General features: G+C 37.8%; 1 pseudogene; it reads left to right on the top strand.

Moving 5' to 3' along the window:
• The first annotated feature begins 14,378 nt into the window (after positions 1 to 14,378).
• LOC101565734 lies at positions 14,379 to 15,368 on the top strand (annotated as a pseudogene).
• Positions 15,369 to 15,643: the final 275 nt, after the last annotated feature.

Here is a 15,643-nt window from a genome sequence, read left to right as displayed (position 1 = left end):
CCTGGTTTCCCTTCTCTAGGTGGAACCCCAGAGGGAGGAGCTGTGTTGGTTTGATTCAGAAGATTGAAGGCAGTGAGAAACTTGTTCCTTGATCCTTCTTGGGAATCCAGGAGATGGCTGCACAGTATGGCTCCACACCTGTCAGGGCTGCACCATGAAAAACTGGACTGAGTCATAGCATAAAACATCTACTGTGAAGCTCCTACCTTGAAACGCTTAAGAACGGGTGGCCATCATATCATTCATTGTCTCAGCAAGAGCTCATATACAATTCAATAGTAGATGTGTTTCTAATCATATAAAAGGAAAGATCAGGCTTACTCAAAAATATTTCTCACATAATATAGGAAGTTGCATTATTGATTTGATTAATGTGATTCTACACCTTCTCACCTGTATACTTTTCAAGTTCAAAAGAATTTTTTGCTTAACATGTCTGCACGTTTGCATGAGGATGAAATTTTTCTTAGACAATAGACAGAAACTGTGTACAGATGTGTATCGTGATAGCACCATGGATGATAACATTTGTGAAAATTTAGTGACTAGTTACCAGCAAGTTTCATGTTACATGGTAATGTAGCGGCATGATCTAAAAACATTGTACAGTATTTACATCTCAGCTTGAATGAAAGACAAAGTAATTTTAAAATCTACCCTTGTCTCCGTTACTCTTCTCTTGTTGCTGGGACAAATATCCCACCCTCAAAATGAAGGAGGGAAAGGTTTATTTAGCTCACAGTTATTGGAGGTTTCAGTCCATACTCGGCTGGCTTCAAGGCAGAGGGGCACATGGCAGAGGGCAGCTGTTCATGGTGGTGGCAAAGAGCAGAGAGCAAATGGGAGGAGCAACAAACAACAATGGCTACAGAGAGGAAGTCTGTCTCCCTCAAATTGCAATCAGGCTATCTGCCTCAGGCTGGGGGTAGGATTCACACCCATAATCCCAGTGGATCATGAACTAGTCACAAACTGTAGAACTGCACCTCAGTGGCTACATGAGGCTTTGGGGGGACAAACTAGACACAAATCATAACAACTCTCTCGCAGAACAAAAACAAGTACATATATTTTTAAATGCAAACTAAGTGTACCTTTCATAAAAGAACTATTAAGTGCCCATCTCCCAAAAGCATCCTAGCCATTACTCTTGTATTCCTACATGAAACTGGATTATTGAAATATTTGTCGGTGCCATTTAAAAGCAATAATTAAGACATATATGTGCTTCTGTATTCTGCAAATCGAAACATTCATTTTATTGGCCAGGTGATGATGAAAGATAAATAACATGGGAGGTGGGTGGGCGGAATGCGTTGGGAGATTGGGAAGGACTACAGAACTATCCAAGGACATCAAATGCTTGTACAATAAATACAGCATAAAGGACACCTTCAGTGAATGTCAAGCAGGTGCCCTAAGGGAATCAGAGGCTCTAACCTAACTAAATACAGCATCTTGTGAGAGGTGAGAGAAAGAAAGCATGCTATTATATCTAGCAGGAAACATTCTGATTCGGGTGTCTCATTCTCATGACAAAGGTGGCAACCAGAGTAGAGAATAGCACAGCATGGATCCATCCTCCTGACAAAGACAGGAAGAAGAATGGAAAATAATGCAAAGTTAGCGCCTTCTTGTTGAAATATCTTGTAATCTTAGGGTCTTTCTCTCTTCCAGCAAGGATGTGAAACATTTAGTCCTGACAACGTGTAACTGTGATCCAATAATTGCTAAAACTCCAGGCTAGAGAGTTGCAAGATTTGTTTTACAAATAGGAAGACGTGTTATCATTCACAAGTATTTTCACTTTGCCTGAAAGGATTTCTTTCTACTTTTTTGAAAAAGAAATATAATTATTATGTGGTGGAATCCTGTAGGAAATAGAATCAGCGCTTGAATGTGGTAATATTAATCCACTTGCAAAAAAATATTTTTGATGAAGCAAAATCTGTTGCAAATGCTGAGGACACAGTATTTGTCACTGTAGTCAGTGCTATGATAGAGCATATATCCCTTTGCGTATGTGTATGCATGCTCATAGCTGGTGTATGTCAATAAACATAAGAGACTAATAATGAACCAATTTAAAATGTTTAGAAGATCAATGCTTTATGATGCATCTCTTTATTTTTTATTCATTTACTGTATTTGGTACAGGGTCTCACTAGTAAGCTCTCATAAGTGAGCCTCCTGTTTTCAGCCTCCCCAGTGCTGGGATTACAGGTATGCGCCACCATGCCCCATCTTGGTGGCTGGCTAAATTTACCTGAGGGCAGAGCTGGAGTGGCATGTGGTGCCAGGGATCAGACCCCAGGCCCTGACTATGATATATCTTACAAACATTTTTCAAGGCATCCAGGCTTGATATGAGGAAATGAAATTTTCAACCTGAAAGATAAGTGGAACAAGAGTTTGTGTTCTCTGAAACTGAAGAATGAATTTTAGGCACAAGAAAGTTTAAGAGCAGAATGTGTTGGTAAGAATATATTGGAAAGAAAGCTTCTGTCCACGAGTGGGACAGAAGGAGTCCTGTTTGGATTGCCAAGGATCCAGTCTGTCTTATTTTTAGCGATGATTTATACAGTCAAATCACAAGGTGAGGTGGATCTAGGATGGGAAACATGGGAACTCACAAGGTAGACATGACATAGGATGAAGCTATGGTCAACCAGTAACATTACAAGCATTGTTGCTCAGGTAAAATTGATTAAATTGTGATCAACTGGGGAAGAGAGTCCTGTACCAGTGGGCATGAGTACAGAACAGGGGCTTTTCTTGTAGGGGGTTGGGTTCTGACTCTTCCTGGCCTTTTCAAGGTGATTGATACCTAGTTAGAATATCAATCACTGATGTCTATCTCTAGGGAGGTAGGTGTCTACATTTGTTCAGTCTTTTGTCTTGAGGTCAGGCCCACAGCGGGAGTGTCTTTCTCTCCCACAGTTGCAAGGTGCCAAATCTTCTGTATTTTCTCTTTCAAGGGCCTAGCCGCGTCTGACTGCCTATAATATTTTTATCTAACTCAGCTGCCTAGAACAGTTCCACCGTTAAAAACAATTTTAAAAAGCAGGAATTCATAAAAATAAAATTTACACACAAATACTATCATTGAGGTATTTATTTCATTTTCTTTAATAATCTGAATATTCCTAACTAAAGTAATTCACAGCAAGACTGTCTCTATTTAACATTTGTGAAACTGACTTTTCAAATTTTAATTCCAAATTTTTTAGACTAATGTACTTCTTGAACTTCCTAAATAACATTTGGTAAGATTTCACTAGCAGTGTGGTAAAGGCATCATGTACATCAGCAAATTTAACTATCACAACTCTTGTGAGGAAGAACTTGCCTGTATTCTATAAGAGGAGACTAAGCACATCATCACAGTGCTCAGAGCCAACATTAAACCCTGAGGCTTAAAATAAAGAGTGAGAAGCTGGGCACATGACACATGCACGTAATCCTGGGCCTCCAGATAGCAGGAAAAGGGAATTGCAAATTTGAGGCCAATCTGGTCAATGTAGCAAGCCACTCAGCACCAAACAAATACATACATATAAAATAAAACACAGAAAAATTGACACTAAAATCAGAAATAGTATACTACACATGAAGAACATGAAATGTGTTCTTCATATGATAATAAAGATGTGATAATTGTATATCACATTATATATATCACAATATCAAATATATGTGTTATCTATCTATCTATCTATCTATCTATCTATCTATCTATCTATCTATGTATCTATCATCCAAAACTGACTTGTTAGAGGAGTTATCAGATCTGGATTTTATGCCATCCATTCACCTTTTATTTTAAATTTCTGAGTATCAGTTTCACTTAGCTTACTGCAAATAGAGGATCAGGTATTTTTGCACCTGTTTTACTGATGTTTTGTAAAGCAAGTTAAAGGTCTCCTGAGAGAGACAATAACTAGACTGAGGCCCTGTCTTAAGGCCAGTCCTCCAAATCCCTATGTTCTGCAGCACTGTGTGACACCACAGACAGAAGAGGAAAAGAAGAAGCAAATTGAGATACGTTATCTAAATCCTATTTGTTGTTTTCTGTGAGTTCTTGGTCACTTTCTTCATCTTTAAGACACTACACCCAACACCTGCCCCTTAGAGAAGAGCTTATTATGACCCATAATTTGTAGATGGTTTAGGCCAGAGCGGAGGGGGGTCTTGGGGGGACAAGCCAGGAGGAACAGTGGGAGGAGAGCTACTCATCTCGGGCAGCAGATAGCTAGGGGAGGAGCTGGGAAGCCTCCTCTGTCCCAACCTGCAACCTAACACCAAAATGGTACATCTTCTCCTCCAATTGCCTTTCAAAAGTCCCACCTATGTGCACATAGGCTTGGGGAAACATTTTAGATCTAAGCCATGGTGATTCCTAGATTTAAAAACTTGTAGGTCAAGTTGGTTTGGCTTGGCAAGTATATGTTGCACGTGTAAAAATAAGAGAGAATCATAGGAAAAAGAAGAGAGACAGAATGAAGGTAAGGAATCCCACACAGATCAGCTCTTTTCTAGGCCACTTGCTACAGAGCATGAAAAGCATGAACTGGCATTGCTGTCAGTAACCCCACAAGGTAGCATCTTGGGGGCCCCATTCACTCCTATAGTTTCTTCATGTGTTCCCATTGGCTTCAGGTACTGGTCCTGCTTCCAGTCAATTCAGGTTATAGAAAAAGAATTGCAAATACAGTTCTGTAAGAGATAATTATATTACTTTCAAAACATTTATTTTATGAATAGTACCTATCATATTGCTCCAAGAGAAGTTATTGATGCATCATTAGAAACAGAAGAAGTTGGACCAAGAATTTCAATTTAAAGAAGAATGCTTTACTGGTTACTTTAGAATGCACTGGCGAAAGAAACTTCAGTGTCAAGATCTTAGTTCATAATGCCCAGGTATACAAGGATTGATACATATGAAAATCAGAGCTGTATCTATTAAAATTTAAAGAGTAAGTGTTTGACTTCCTTTCATGTTATTAATATTGTTTGCTAAAGATTTTAAAATATTCAAAATAACACATCATTCAAAAAGTCAACATCCTAGGATAGCTGGGTATTTATAAATTCCGAAATATCCTTTTTACGTTACTTAAAATAAATTAAAATCATTTTAGTGCTATTCTTATGGTCCAAATGATCATTTTATTTGATGTGTTCCACATCTGGAAGATTGTACTTATTCTGTACAAATCACTTAGTTTCTTAATTCTAGTTCCTTAATCTTTAAAATGGAATACATAAGACGTTATCTAAGGAAAAGCTTTCTTCAACCTTATTTTTTAAGCATACTTTGTTTAAAGATAACTTTCTTTTCCTCCAGTTGAAATGTCCCTTTTATATGTTTGATATTTTTCAGTAAAGTTTTACCAGTTTCCTAAAGAGGCTCTTCTCTTACAATTCTTTCTAAAAATTAATGTACCATAATCATACATATTTGTGAGGTCCAGTGGAATAATTTGATACGTGCATACTGCCATAATCTCAAAAAAATAGTTTGCAAGGAAATTTTGGGGAAAATGTCAGGATGTTTAAAGAAAATATACCAATATTTATGCCCAGAAAAGTAAGTTTACCCTTATTAAAGTAATCACCTTGTTAGATTATGAACTTTATTTTAATATCACTGTTTAGAGTCAGATTTTCCCTTACCTTGTATAGTTGTCTTTGAACTTGTGATGCTTTTTTGAACAGCTTCAATGCTGGAAAAATTTTATCAGTCATGGATTGACTTTGTGAATCTCCAAAAGTGGCCAATTTTCTTATAGAGTTTATTGAATGACTCACACAGCATCCAAAGGAGGTCTTCTGAAATCATTTTGAACATTAGCAGCATCACTGTATTAGATACAGAAATCCAAGCTGCAATATGCTAAAATTCTGTGAAAAAGCTTCCTTAAGGTAATTTCTATTAAAAAAAATCATTCAATAAGTGGCATAATTTCTAGCTATTTCTTTCCTAAATTCCTTGCATTGGCATTTAACATTATTTACACAGATACTGTTTCTATCCATACAAATAGTATGAATGTCTGTCAGGAAATAATTGTGATAATGTATTAATAAATTTATCTGTATTTTGCATCTTTCAATTACATATCAACACACTGTGTAGTTGTATAATTATATAGAGTTATCTGTAAGACAGGAGAGATAATTTAAGATGACATTGTTCTTTCTATTTTGTCCAATTTGTAGATAATATTTTATTTGATAGTAATTTTTAAAGAAATACATTATTTGATAAAATTATTACTGAATCAAACTCCAGAAACATGTCATCTTTTATATGCTTAAAACATTTTATCCTCTATTAAGTGATAAAAGATTATAATTTAATAAAATGGTTACTAAAATGAAAGATTTTTAAAGTATGCCTTAGTAAAATTTAACATAAAAATGCAAAACAAATACAAAAAAGAATCCCTTTATTATTTCAAAACTAAGTTCAAATGTTACAATTCATCCTATATATTCCATTCATATAATGCACATTTTTACATGCACACATTTTTTACTTACTGTCTTTGTTTATTTTTAAATGTATACAGCAAATTTTAGACTTTGGGTTTTAGTTTACACTGAATATACAAGATCATTGAATTCTTAAATATATATATGATTTGATGCTTATTTCTGTATTAAATGGATTTTATAATAATATTATTACCGATGATTATATACAGTAAGCAAATCTGAATTAGGTTCTATAGCTCTCTGATGAGTTACTATAGCAAAAGCTGTTTGGATAAATTATTTTTCTAGAAGAAATAGTTGAAAGAGAAATGCAGTAAAACTCTCCAAAAGTGTAATTAATAATCCTAAAAATTTAATTATACAGTACATATTTGAAATTATTAGGACTGGAAATTCCACTCAAACTAGCTATGCCCCTACTGGGAATTTTCCCAAAAGAACTAAAAACATCATATCATAGAGATATATGTGCACCTGGGTTTATAGCAGCACCATTTGTGACAGCCAAATCTTGGAAGCAACCAAAATACCCATCACCTGAGGAATGGATAAAAAAGATGTGGGTTTTTTAAATGTTTTATTTATTTATTTATTTATTTATTTATTTATTTATTTTGGCGGAACTGGAGATTGAACTTAGGCCCTTGTGCTTGCCAGGGAAGCTCTTATTCTACTGAGCCGTTTCCATTTCACGATATGGTATTCTTAAACAGTGGGGTATTATTCAGCTATAACGAATGATAAACTCGAAGACTTCATATATAAGAGGATGTCACTGGAAGATATACTCATAAGTGAAATAAACCAGGCCCACATGTGCAAATACCATATAATCTCCCTAGTGTAAGAACTCAAAAGAAGAAATAAACATTAAAAGATATAACACAGTTACATGGAAAGAGAGAACTTAAGGATTAAACAATGAAGAAAGGGTGAAGAGAAAAGCTAGGAAACATCACAGGGGCAAAACCATACAGTTACATAAACTGATCATTAAGACAATGATCCTGAGAATCTCCATCAGGTTTTTGAAACTAGCGGTTAATTGGTAAGATTCTCACCCTGACTAACTATATGTGCTGATACCTGTGAACTAAGCAACTACGCTGAAGATAGCAATGTGTAATACTAGGGCCGTGCTTGGAATGCCTGTCCTTCTGGTCTTCTAAAAGTGTACTGCTTCTCATGTCATACCAATTATTGCTACACTCTCTGTCAAGAAAACGTTTGTTAAAAAAAAGAAGAAGAAAAGGCAATAACAAAACAAAAAACAAGAAAAAAAGTCATAGGACTGTCCTGCTACAATGTTCTATATGGTTAGATTTCTAAATTTGTGTGTAAAATTTTGTAACTGTTTATTTCTATTTTTTTACTTTTTAATTTTTTTTCACATTCTCTACATATTTAAAGTTTAGCATATCAAAGATTGACAGAAAATACCTGTTCCATGTTATGGCTAAGGTATTTTTTATTCAGACAGATACTGATGTAAGCTCAACAGCCTGTGTTCTAGGGTAATAATATCTTTAAGTTTCTCTTCTGGAGGGTTAACAACTTAAGTTTGCAGACCAAAAACTTGGAGAAAAAGAAGGGCTACAAGGTCAGCCAACATTTTGGCCCTAGCCCCTCAAAGTCAGTGAGGACTCTAGACATAAGAAAACCTGTACTTCAGCATCCTGTAACTCAGTGGTGTCCCAAATTTTCTAATCAAGGAGATTAGGGGGCCACAGAGGAAAGTACTGGATGATGTAGAGTGTGCCTAAGGAGAGTCACATGGAGAGAAAACATTCTCTCAGGCTTTCACAGAGAGTACATTGGTCAAGCAATGGCTGTGACTCATCCACATGGCTGACACTGACAAAGTATCTAAAAACTGCTTCACATGGTTTCAAGGTATGCCCTGAGGTGATCTGACTGAACTTGTTAGATATAAAAGTTACATTTTTTGTTATATACATCTTGCTTTACCTTGGCCTTAACCATACAGCAGAAAAGTGTAAAAAACAGGTATAAAAAGTAAGGCCATATTGATATGCTGAGCTGTAAAAGGCTCAAGTCAACAACTTCTGACATTGCCACTCATGTGGATAACCCACTACTATTATCGACTACTGGACTATATTGGATTGCTTTGTTGAATTCATGAACCTACAATATATGAATGGCAATGGAGTAGCCATCTCTGACAAAAGTAAACAAAAAAGGAGCATTTAAATGAAGGACCTTTTTTTTTTTTGTGGTATCAGGGATTGAACTCAGGACCTTGCACTTGCTGGGCAAGCACTTGTTCCACTGAGCTATCTCTCTGGCCCCAAAAGACCATTTTGTAATGAAGAAAAAAAATAATAATTTTTTATAGTTAGCATAGATATGCAGCTACTTTCTCTTAGTTCAATGAGAAGAAATTTTTAAACTAATAGCATTTAGACAAGATATCATGTCTGCATCTTGTACTATGAATAACTACCACAAAGACAACAATATGCAGTGTATTAATCATTGTAACTATCCTACTATCCTGTTTAGAAACTGTCTCATTGCTACTTCTTTCTGAATTTTTTTTTGTGTTTGTGGTACCGAGGATTGAACTCAGGACCTTGCATTTGTCAGGCAAGTGCGCTCAATAAAATTAATATTAAAAACATGAAAATATTTAACTAAAGAAGGAAATACACTGTTCATAGTTTCATTGAAATGAGACACTTCTCTGGAAGAAGAAATTTTTAGTATTGTAAATCAGTTTTTAATTCATATTCCAAGGTAACGTATAGAGCATTATAATGCCAGTAACTTAGTAGATTGTTGTTATATATTCAAAAACTAGCAGAAAAGACATAGAAATGGATAAAATGTCATTATTCTTCTCAGTAAGAATATACTCTATTAAAAATATTAAATTGGCACTGAGAGAAGAATCGTAATACTGATAAAAATGCCATATATGCTTTTATAAATATTCATGCAAGTTATATCGGGGAAAAAAGCCAGAGAAATAAACATTTCAACCAAGGGGAAATATTTCAGGAGAAAGCAACTGGGAGGCAAGATTCTCTGATTAATCCATGAAATTCAGTTGAGAAGTCTACCATCAGAAGAAGTATAAGAAGTTACCCCACAATTTACTAAATTCAAACACATTTCTTATTCACAACTTCTGTGGACCAGGAACCTGGGCACAGCTCAGCTTGGAGACTGCTTCACATTCTGAAAAGCTACAGCCCAGGTACCAGCCCAGTCTGTAGTTTCATCTGCTGGCTACACTGGGAAAGTGATCGATCCACTTCCAAGCTCATGTAACGTTGCTGGCAGACTTCAGTAAAGCAGGGCTGGTGCAGACAGCTTCTACTCCTTGCTGGGCGTCAGCCTCTGCGACTCTCAGGCCCTGGAGACCAGGGTCTCACCAACATGGAAGTTTGCTTTGCAGGGCAAAAGCCAACAAAGACCAGAGTGTGCTTGTGAGATAAGCACAGTCTTGTGATCTGAACAAAAGTGGTATTTCCAGGCCGGTGAGATAGCTTAGCAGGCTAAATGACTACTTAGGCAAAGGCAGGGACTGGGTTTCATCCTGAGTACCACATGCCACACCAGCCCTGCCCTCAGGCGCACTGAGCCAGCCACCAAGACCGGGCATAGTGGCGCATGCCTGTAATCCCAGGGCTTGGGAGGCTGAAAACAGGAGATTCCCTATGAGCCCGAGATGTGTCATAAGACTTTGTACCAAATCCACTAAAAAAAAAAGTGGCATTTCCTGTCCTTTGTTGTATGTATCTGCTGGATAGAAAGAACTCGTTAGATTCAATTCACAGTGAAGAGGAGGGGTGGACAAAAATTTAAGGAGATAAAATGATTGAGGGTCAATTTAGAACACTTCATATAGTAGAATTTAATTTTAAAAAGCTTATACATGATCCAAAAGAGAAAAAAAAAGCCAAAAAAATTTTTGGGCATACTAGCTGTTTGTACCGAAGTTTATTTTAGAAGCTTGTTACAACAAAACCGTTTGTATTTTCCAGCTCGCTGTTATCCAAGTAAGCCATTAGGAATTCTTTTTGCCATGTGCTTGATTTGGCCATACATACACTGAGAATTCTTTTGCTAGGGTGGTGCACTTATTTGTATTTGCAGCTACTCTGTAGGTTGAGGAAGGAGGGTTGCATGTTCAAGGCCATCCTGGGCTACATAGTGACATCCTGTTTCAACACCAAAACAAACAAAACTAAACAAAAATAATAATTCTTTTTGATCTAGGATTATACAATTAAGGGTAACTATTCTTTTTTGAACACTTAATACCAGCCATTTTATATATAATGATCTTATTTAATGCAACAGTCTATCAGATTAATAGCATGAAAACAGAACTTGAACACATCCTTCAAAGGGGCCTTAATCTGACAGATATTGCAGTAATGAAAATACCCAAACAAATAGATTTAATAGAGGAGAAATGTATTTCTTGTATAATTATCATCCTAGACCTATCCAGGTTGGCATGTGCTTGAGAGGCAGGGTCAGCCCCAAATTGTTGTTCAAAGATCTAGCTACTGGTGGCCCACCTCATATGTGGTTTCAACGATTGCTGTAGGAATGTCCAGGTTTTTTGCCTCTTGCCCAGAAGTGATGCACAGTATATCTACCCACATTTGTGTTGTCACAACTCTATCATTTGTTCATTCTTTATTGCAAAATCTGCTTTAAAATGTAGCACATAGCCCAAGGAGGACCAGAAAAATGTGTGGAGAGAGTGGTGGACAAGTGGCAGTTACTGCTGTAAAGGTTTCCAAAAAGCTTGGAATCACTTAGGATAAAAGGTATAAGTGCTGGAGTACAGTTTATCTGTATACTCACCTGTGGTGTGTGTATGCTAAGCTCCAAGTTCACAAGGTGTTAGCCAGAATCACAGTGGAGCAGCCTCTGCCAATAGCATAGCAGAAAAACGTCATGAACCTACCCCATCTTAAGATAGTTCCGTCTAGGAAATGCTGTATGTTCACTTACTTCGATCTGTCATGGCCCTCAAAAACCTTTCATGGTGCCCCAACTAAATGTCTAGCTGCAAGAACAATTTAAGCTTTTTTTTTGTACACAGATCAGCACATACGGACACATGTGAGAACAGAAAAACTAGAAGAACATTCACTCATTCATGATACTACCTGTAGGCACTGGGGAACTTCATGGTTCTAATTTGGGGATTATCCTCTGTGCTATATATGTATGTAATGTTAGGTAAAAACCCACGCAGTTGATCAGACCAGGCATTCTGACAAGAGAAGATTATTTACTGGAGGTAGGAGCAAGTGGGCTGGCTGTCTAATGGACTGAGGCAGCAGTGGAGAAGGCAAAACACAGGGCTTTTAAGGGGTTTTGCGGGGAGAGTGTTTGCAGGCTGGAGCAGCCATGGGAGAGCCCGTCTTGGCAGGGCTACCTGGTCTGTGGGGGGACTTTCAATGTTAAAAAAGGAGAGTTTCTGTGGTTTTTTGCCCACGTCAAAGTCAGATGGAATTGTTTTGTGGTTTAGGCTCTGGCTCGGAGTCAAAAGGAAGTGAACCTTGGAATGAGGTTGAGTGTCCCCACTTATCATGTGAGTAAATTAAGAATTTCACAAAGCTTGTGTTCTCTCTTCACTTACTCCAGAAAGAACAGCTGTCATCAAGAAATCAATAACAAATGCTGGTGAGGCTCGTGAGCAGCACTAAACTTGTAGCATTAGCAGGATTCAAATGTCTATGCATTTTACTCTTTTCCTATCACTTTCTATGAGCACAAACCTACCACAGCAGGGACTGACACATAACAGGACCATGACAGACCTTCCTCTTCTGGACCTTGGCCATGTGCTCCAGTTCACTGGCATGTCCTTCACATCCAAGGACCTGTGACTTCGTGTTCATCATCATGTACTAAAATCATTGCTTTATTCCTCCAGATTCACACCCACCTATTTATTATCCAACATCCACAGAATATTAATGAGGAATAGTAGGGAACTGAACAAATGCAAAGAATAATCCTGCTGATTATTGGAGGTAGGAACAAGTAGGCTGGCTGTCTAATGGACTGAGGCAGAAGAGAAAAACTAGAATGTATTTCTAGTTTTTCTGTTCTCACAAACAATAATTTTACTCTGCTATTACCAAGAACACACACAACACACTGTGTTTCTCTATTCAAGATGTTCTTCCCATAGTCTGAGTCTCTTCTCCCCACATTAACACTCCACAGTGCAGCTGTTACTGTCAGAAACTGAATAGCCCAAAAGGCTTCTCTGGTAAATGAGTCTATTATCAGGATCAGATTGGTACCAGCATAATATCGATCCTTACTGTGCTAATAGGAGAACATTGGGAGAAAACCTCTCCTGTTTGTCTCATGGACAACCATGCCAGAAAACCACTCCAGACGATGGGGGTCATTGTTGATGAACTTTGTGACTCCTATTATATTATATTAATTAATTAATTAATTAAACCTGTGTTTCCTTGGTACTTTAGGTGTCCTCCATCTATTCTTTTCTCCCCCCATTTGCTCATCCACCCTGATGGAAAGTTTAAATATTTCCAATCAGGTATGATGGACTTTCCAACACGCTGTCATCAATTTTAGTGAAAATGCAATGAACTCAACTCAACCTGAGAAACAGAAACTCTTCTGACTAAGAACCAAGGGGACCGATGTCTTCTGTTATCGGTCTGTAGATGGAGGCGCCTCCGGTGGTGATTTCATTAACTTGACCATAATGGTTGCTAACGACTAATAAGTTAATTTAACTTATTTCATCTTAATATCTCTTTGTAGCCAGGAAGACCATCAAATACACCCAGAAAATTCTGTTCTCTTTCAATCACACCCCCAGTGGGTCTTCTTTCAAAGCTACTGGCTTTCTTGCCTGACATATACTTCTGATTCTTCTTTTTGAGTTGATTTTCTTATTTTCCATTGCAGCTCTGGACTTTATGTTTTAGTTCTCTGAAACTAGAAATTGCCTCACTTGTCCTGTGGGGCCTTGATCATTCTCACACCTGGTCCTGGCTGCCATGCTCCCAAATTGACTGACCAGAGCAGTAGATAGCTTACCACTTGATGTAAAATATACTGCTAACTTTCCTTTTATGTGTCAATGCTAATGTACAAAACCCAGCACTGTTTCTATAATGCTAGTAACTAGAAATATTCTTTACAGTCTGCATGACCCCGGGAGAAATTCTCATGACAAAAGTAAAGAAGCCCTAAGGCAGATCATCAGGGCTAAGTGGGAACAAAGAGGGACTTTCCATCCAATCCCACCGTGTGTTTGTGTCAAAAACTTGATGTCTTAACAGAGGAGATTCGGTGAGCCCTTCTCTACTATGCCAAAGGTACTTTCTGAGATGGACAGGGCCATTACACACTCCTACCAGCATCTGAACCTTCCTTTCAATATTTATTTGGAGAATAGTCTCTAAGGACATTATTGAATCAATCACAAAAAAGCATGGGTACTGCAGCCTTTGCTACTCTATTTGAAAGCAGCAGGGAAACTTGGAGGTAGGAGTCAATTGGCATACAGTGCACTCACAAGTTGTAGTGTTTTCAAGAAGAAGACTCTAGGACTTTTTAAAATTTTTGGTAAATTTCTAGACACACCTGGTGGTAGTCAGATGATGAGGCACTAGAAAGAGACCTTTAGTTGGTCCAGAAAGAGACCTTCAGTCAGTCCAGAAGTAAGGAAAACAAGTGCACTGCATTAGGTTCAACTGCCTGGATTAGTCCCTTAACAGTCTTTAGCCCTAGGCAAGTGCACCTAATCTCTCTGTCCCTCATTTTCCCTGTAGGTTTAAATGTCTGAAGCTGACACATCACTGAGGGTGGCTGTGGAAATGGAGGTGGCCAAGATGTCAACCAAGAATTTCTGAGTCAGTGATGGGGATTGGATTTGCCCTGACTAGTAATGTGGAATCATAACTTTGCCAAAAAAGCCAGCTGTAATTGATGTGGTCAGGAGAAATCAACTGAGGCCAAGATGATGAAAGCTGGGGGCACTGAAAGAAGAAAGACTCCGGCAAAAACCCCGAGGCCTATTTCGTGCTAATGACTGGCAAGGTAAAACTTGCAGTGATGCGCACTGGGCCAGAAGATCTGAGTGTAACATGTGCAGCTCTCCAAAGTTTGCTAAATTAGAAGGAAAAACAGGCTATGGTGGTGGTTTCAGTGAAAGAGAAAATGTTAAATATCCAGATAGAAAGAGAAGAATCTGATGGAGAATATGATGAGTTTGGATGTAAAAGGAAAAAGTACCGAGGGAAGGCAATTGGACCTGCATCTGTATTGAAGGAATTTGAGGATAAAGTTGATGAGAAGAAGAGGCTGAGGATGCAGATCATTCTAAATATAAATTAGATGAAGATGAGGCTGAAGATGAAGATGATGCTGACCTCTCAAAATATAATCTTGATGCCAGTGAAGAAGATAGTAGTAAAATTAATCTAATAGAAGTCGAGCGAAGTCTCGATTTTCGTGACCTTCATCACGCTCATCCTCCCTCTCAAGGTCAAGGTCTAGGTCCAGGTCCAGTTCAACAAGTGCTTCCAGTGCACAGTCAAGATCTCATCCCAGTTCCAGAGAACGTTCGAGGTCTCATGGGTCAAAATCAAGACCCAGCTCCAGGTCCCACAAGGGCGCTTCTTCCCCACAATAAACAGCTTATTCAAGTTCGTCATCTTCTCCTGAGAGGAACAGAAAGAGAAATTGTTCTAGATCTTCTTCTTCTGGTGATTGGAAAAAAGAAAAAAAGACGAATAAGGTCACAGTCACCCGAAAGGCACCGCAGGTGGTCTTCTAGACCGTCCCAATCTGGTTCCTGCCCAAGTTCAAAAAAGAAATAATACATTAAAATTACATCCTAAAGTCATTCAGTACAGTGCACAAAACAGTTATAAGAAGTTGATGTCTTATGTGGTCAGAAGTGCTAAATCTGCTAGGAGAGGTGCATGCCTTTATTGTTCTTCAGAATAATACATGTGTTTATTTGTGAAATTAAAAGTAAATTACGTTTTAAGCCATAATGCCCCCAACTAAAAGCTTTTTCCCCCATGATTTATAACCATTCCCCTAAAAACAGCTCAACTCCAATAAGCACTTGGAGAAAACCTGCTATGTG

The sequence above is a fragment of the Octodon degus genome, unplaced genomic scaffold (genome assembly GCF_000260255.1).
Source record: "Octodon degus isolate 3935 unplaced genomic scaffold, OctDeg1.0 scaffold00213, whole genome shotgun sequence".
NCBI classification, from domain to species: Eukaryota; Metazoa; Chordata; class Mammalia; order Rodentia; family Octodontidae; genus Octodon; species Octodon degus.
This window is presented reverse-complemented; position numbering and strand designations above follow the sequence as displayed.